Here is a 5926-nt window from a genome sequence, read left to right as displayed (position 1 = left end):
CGAGGTGTGCTGGGGGATGGTGGGGCTCTACCTTAGTAAATTGAGGGTGCGGGCGTGTTACTGTGGTGTGGCATGTAGGTGTTTATTGATGTAGTGTGCACGTGGTTTTGCGAGTTTAAAGTGTAAAGTAATTAGAAGGGATCGCGTACCTCAAATTTCATAGGCAGCTCCCGCTGTTGGACATCGATGCAAAACAGGGTTATAATTCATTTGCTTCTCGTCAAATGCCGCTTTGATAACCTCTTGGTGTTTAGGAAAATTCCGTTCAATTAACATGCCGGCACGTAACCACAGCAGGCTTCATGGGATCACACTACCCGTCAAGCTGAAGGCTAGGTTTTTGACGAAAGTCCGATCCTTCCAGGATATTGTCAGCCCCAGCATTATCGGCCTTTCTAAACTGCTTCTGAACCGGTCATTTCTGCCTTGCAAATTAGCATTAACGTCTCCCGTGCAAGCTCAATACCAAGATTTTCATCGCCTTCCCCTCGCGCATTTTTCATCATAGTTTTCCGGCAACGGATTTTCGGAGAGGTTGCGTGCTTATTAAGCGAGTCTTCGAAGCCTTCCGAGATTGCAATGTCAGCATAAAGCAAAAGATGTGAAGTTGAATATTTAACCCAATATCTCATTTACTTTTTTATATCTTGAATTCCGCGTACACCTCACGTAAAACACCTTGTCTAGCGTCTATCCCTCACGCCTAGCCGAAATGGACTTACGGGGTATCTGAATTAGTCCTTTTTGGTAGGAAATGTGCTGCCACTAGCATTATTCCGTTTTCGGACTAACGGCAGAGGTACCAACTGTTAGTCCTTCTACACTCAGTCCTTCACGATTCAGCTGACGGTCCACGATGGAGAAAGAATACTTGTTGCTCCCTTGCACATCAATTGTTAGCCTCCCCTGTTAGTCGACTTGAGACGAACCGTTGCTTCTCTGAGAAGCAATCTTTAATCATTTGCACTTTACCCTGTAGACAAATTGATACTTTCAAGACTAAACGTTCACCAAACGTTTTTGTGCGGGCGGTAAGTTGCTTTTAACTCCTTACGATGAACCTTATTATTATTGTAACAACAAACCAAAGCGAAATTAATACTTCTGCATAACGTTTAGTACATATTTTGAGCACGATTTTAGTTTGGAAATATAACCAAAGCATCTGCTTTACTGCCACAGCCGTTGAACTTTGCTTACCTTCTTTCCGCATGAATTTTTTTTCTTTCACGTGTGTTTCAACTGATAGTTCAGCCGGTAGTTTCAAAGTGGTGAACGTTAGTGCTGTCACCGTCAATGAGGCCAGTTTAGATGTTTATGACAGGGACGAGGTAAAACGGCACTTTTTACCTGAAGACGCGAGGCGTCAAACGGGCCAGTGCCATCATATTTCGTCGTTCTTTCTCCTTCCACTATACGTGGCCCCTACCAAGCCAACGCGAGCCAACACAGGCTCGCGTTGGCTGTCTCGGCGCCATCCGGCGTCTTGTTGCCTTTCGGTCGGCCTTGGTCGATACAATAAGAAACCGGATAGGTTAAGTCGTAAAATAAAAAAAGACATGTAGATACTTCTATCTGATGCCCACTGTCGTTGTTTCTAAACAAAGCTACCAGGGCTTGTCATCGTATAACGATAGCCAAATAAATTACCACAGGGCGCGAATATCCTTTAAAGAGGAAGGGAAGACGAACTGTCCTTGTGTTCAGTTTGAAACAACCTGTCCTTGGTAGTCAGTAAGCTCCAGTCGAAGAGAAACCAAGTTTTAAGCAAATACTTGCAAGAAATATCAAAGCACTATCACAATTCGCGCTGTAGTGACGTAATATGAGTCAGCACTGAAAACTCCGTAACCAGAGAGTTACCTACACGATAGCATTCAACTGTTACAATAAAAAAAAACTAAACCCGAACTACAGTCGCCCAGTCTCTTTTAGTGGCGCTTGCTTACGTAAGGAGCCGACAATCGCGCAAACAACACGCTGGTACGTCATTTATTTATTTCACAGTACCTCACATGCTCCGAAGAGCATTTCGTGAGGGAGGAGAGAAATAAAACAAAGATACAGAATTCAGTACATTGGAATTTCATTGGGATAAGGAATCAAACAATAAAGCCTCACTAATTTGGTAATGCATTGTGTTATGAACATCTCCGTATCAGGTCGGGTAGAACATTAATAGATACGCAATGCGAAATGGCATAAAACATATGTGACACCATCATAATTGAGTTCCAAGCAAGTGTCATTACGATTAAGGAAGACTACAATATCAATTTTAAACAAAGAAAAAAAAGATTGCTTGGCAATATAACAACAAGATTAGGATCTGCGAATAAGCCTCAAGAAAATGCCTAGTAAGCCACTCATGAAATCCATAACGGTTCGATAAGCAATTTCATAAAGAAATTGCCAGAAGATGGCTGTTTATCAAAGACTGCTTTATGTCTTTGTTCTAATATCTCTATTATTTCTGTGGCGTTTGCGCTAAAGCTTGTGTAACTTTATCTGAACACAGTAGCATTTTGAGTAACCAAGCATTGTAATAAATGCGAAGCATTTCTTAGGGTCGCCTGGTCCTGCGTCGTTGATGGCGGCGCCGTCCACACACTCACTGCGCATGCGCAACTCTCCTCCTTACACCCACAGCTCCGCGATACTACACTATAAAAAAGAAATAGTTAGCGGCGCCCGGTTTCGACCCCACGACTCTCTGGCCGCAACGGGAAGTACGCGGTACACTACACACTACGCTACAAATCCGGGACAGGAACAAGTGCTACGAACGCGCCTTATGTCCTTGACATATTCAAACTTCGTCAAGAAGCTACTGATACAACGAAGGCACGCGAAGCTGAACGTCAACGGAAACGACGAACTGAAAACTTTAGAGGGGGATGCTGAATTTCTCGTGGGAAAGCTGTGGCGGGAAGCGCCACGCACCTTGCAGCTCAACCAGCCCCGTCCGCAGCGCCACTGATGCTGATTGTGGCAGGATGCCCCTAGGGATTGGAAAGAATCTATCACGAGATAGGTTCGCGTACTCCTCCCCCTCTACTGCGTGCGCATGCGTATTGCCAACCAAAGAATCCATCACGAGATAGGTTCGCGTACTCCTACCCCTCTACTGCGTGCGCTGTGTACATAAGCGGCGGAGCGCGCGCTCGGAATTCAGTCAACTGCGATCCTTGGTTGATGCTCGATCTACGTTACTCGTGTCCCACCATGGAGCTCCGTCGAAGTAGAAGCGATGGAAGCAACAGTACCTTCAAACAGTACTGGGGCACAAGCCAACAGGAGCGTCCCACCACTCGTTGAAGGCAACGTTACCTCACCCTCAACAGCGAGCGATGCAGAAGACAAGGCTGCGAAGAGACGAGCATACAACGCAGGAACGCAAGCGTTTGAAGCGAGCTGCGGACCCGGAACTTCGCGCACGAGAAGTTCTGCTAGACGTCAACGACGGGCTGCGGATCCTTCACTCGGGGGAACGAGAAGCAGCTGAGAAACGGCGACGGCGGGCTGCGGATCCTTCACTCGGGGAACGAGAAGCAGCTGCGAAACGTCAACGACGTTCTGCGGATCCCGAACTTCGTGCTCGAGAGGTATCGTCCGTTCGTGAACGTCGAGCTGCGGATACTTCACTCGGGCAATTCGAAGCTCAACGACAACGTGAACGTCGAGCTGCGGATCCTGAACTTTGTGCTCGAGAGGCACCGACGAAACGTCAACAGCAAGCTTCAAGACCCGAGGTACGGCAGCGAGCAGCGGCGAGCAAACGTCGTCAACGAGACGCGGCTCCGGATTCTGTCCGTGAACACGAGCGCGCTGCGAAAGCGGCGGCGCGAGCCAAGCAGTTTGCGCAGCCGGACGCTCGTTTCAAGCGTGACTTCGAAGACCGCACCTTTGGACACAGCTGTAAGGTGTGCGACCGGCGGTGGTTCGACAACAACCTAACGCTGGTCGGGAACATCACGAACGCATCGCGGCACACCAACGCGTTACGGGTTCTGTGGAGCACGTTTGGCAATGTCAACGGCACCGTCAACGGCACCGTCAACGACAGCGCAAACGACGACGTCGACGACAGACTGCTGGAGCCGTTCAAGGCGTACTTGGTGTGTGCGCCGTGCTAAGACTCGCTGTTACGTGGGCACGTCCCGTCGATGAGCGTGAGCTACGGTTACCGTTACCCGCCTCGACCTGCGCACCTACCTGAGCTTAACGCGGTGGAAGAGCGGCTCATCTCGCCTCGACTACTGTTCATAAGCATACGCCGACTGACGCGTGGCAACGGCAAGTACGGAATCAGGGGACAGGTGGTGAACGTTGCCATCGACGTTCGGACAGTCGTTCGGTGCCTGCCCCGCACCGTTCCAGAGTACGTGGCCATCGACGTACACATCAAGCGACGACTCGTCAGTCCTGCGACGTACAAGCGCGGATTGTTCAAGCGTAGCAACATCCTGGCTTGGCTCAAACATCTTGAAAACACCCCGCTGTACCGCGCCTGGAACGTGCGCATCGACTAGAGTCGGTTCGAGCAGTTTGACGGTGACGCTGACAACAACGTCGCTGACAACGACGGCGGTAACAACGACGATGACGACGATAACGAGATCGAAGCGCTGCCCGAAACCATCGACTTGGACGATCCCGGGCAAGTTGCGACGGCGCGCAACACGGTTGCGAAGAGCATGCTGTACGACGACGTAGGCGTGCGCGTGGAAGATGATACCGTCGTAGCGCGTAAGCTCGCTGACCAGTCGTACACTTGGCACGTTGCTCCGGGTGAGTGAGCCATCCCGATCGCGCTCTTCCTGAACGAGTACGCCGAGGAACTCGCGTATCCCACCATCTACCTCGGCGTACCTCGGTCGATAACGGGACCTCGACCCACGCCGTTCGTCAAGGCAAGCAGCTAGATCAGGCGTACAGAACGTCGCAGCGTAACGCCCGAGCACGTGCTGTACATGGCTATGAAGGTGATTCGCTTCAACGTGGCCGAGAGGACCATGACGTTCCGCACCAACGCCGTCACCAACTCCATCACGTGCAAACAGCTCGAGAAGGGCGGCCAGCAGTTCCTCGACGGCGTGCTGAACCGGGACATGGCGTTCATGCGCGGGATCCCCAACACGATTCAGTACTGGCAATAGCGACGTCGGGACCTGTTTGCGATGAGCAGGCAACTGGGCAAACCGCACGTGTTCCTAACGCTGTCCGCGTCCGAAGTGCACTGGGAGCACTTGCTCGAGATGTTGGAGCGACTCAGCGTGGGTCCCGAAGGCCGAGCGCGCGTGATTGCCGAGATGCAGGCGTGGGAACGCGTGGAACTCGTCAACAATGATCCCGTCGCGTGCACAATCTACACTGACCGCATCTTCGACGTGATCATGAACGTCCTCAAAGACAAGCGGTGCTCTCCGTTCAAGCCGTACGTCGTGCAGGACTACTTCAAACGCGTCGAGTTTCAGCAACGCGGCAGCGCCCACATCCACACCATCCTGTGGCTCGAGAACGCGCCGGTCGACGAATAGCTGAGCGGCGTCGACGGCGCCATGCCCAACACGTTGGAGATGGTCGACGCGCTGCTGACGCTCGACACGTCGCTGCTCAAACGGCCGCGCACGCAGATGCACGACCACACGCACACGTGCTACTTGCGCGGACGCACAAAGTGTCGTTTCGGTGCCCCGTTTATGCCGAGCGCGTCCACCAAGATCGTGGTGCCGTTTCCTCCGCTTGTGATGATGATGCCAGCCAACGACAACGGCCACGGTGGCGAGCACGAGCAGCACGTTGCGACGGAACGGGCGCGTCGAACCCGCTTGAAGGCAAAGTACGACGAGATGCACGAGGCGTTGGAGTGCGGCGACTTTGCGAGTCTGGACGAGTTCCTGCGCACCTTCGACGTCCACTGCCA

General features: G+C 51.7%; 1 pseudogene; it reads left to right on the top strand.

Moving 5' to 3' along the window:
* Positions 1–4973: 4973 nt before the first annotated feature.
* On the top strand, positions 4974–5686 carry LOC144173640 (uncharacterized; annotated as a pseudogene).
* Positions 5687–5926: the final 240 nt, after the last annotated feature.

Source organism: Haemaphysalis longicornis, unplaced genomic scaffold, assembly GCF_048455015.1.
Source record: "Haemaphysalis longicornis isolate Haplotype H1 unplaced genomic scaffold, Haemaphysalis longicornis Haplotype H1 scaffold_3, whole genome shotgun sequence".
In the NCBI taxonomy this organism is placed as follows: Eukaryota; Metazoa; Arthropoda; class Arachnida; order Ixodida; family Ixodidae; genus Haemaphysalis; species Haemaphysalis longicornis.
Note: the sequence above shows the minus strand (reverse complement) of the source record. Positions and strands in the feature narration are given on the sequence as shown.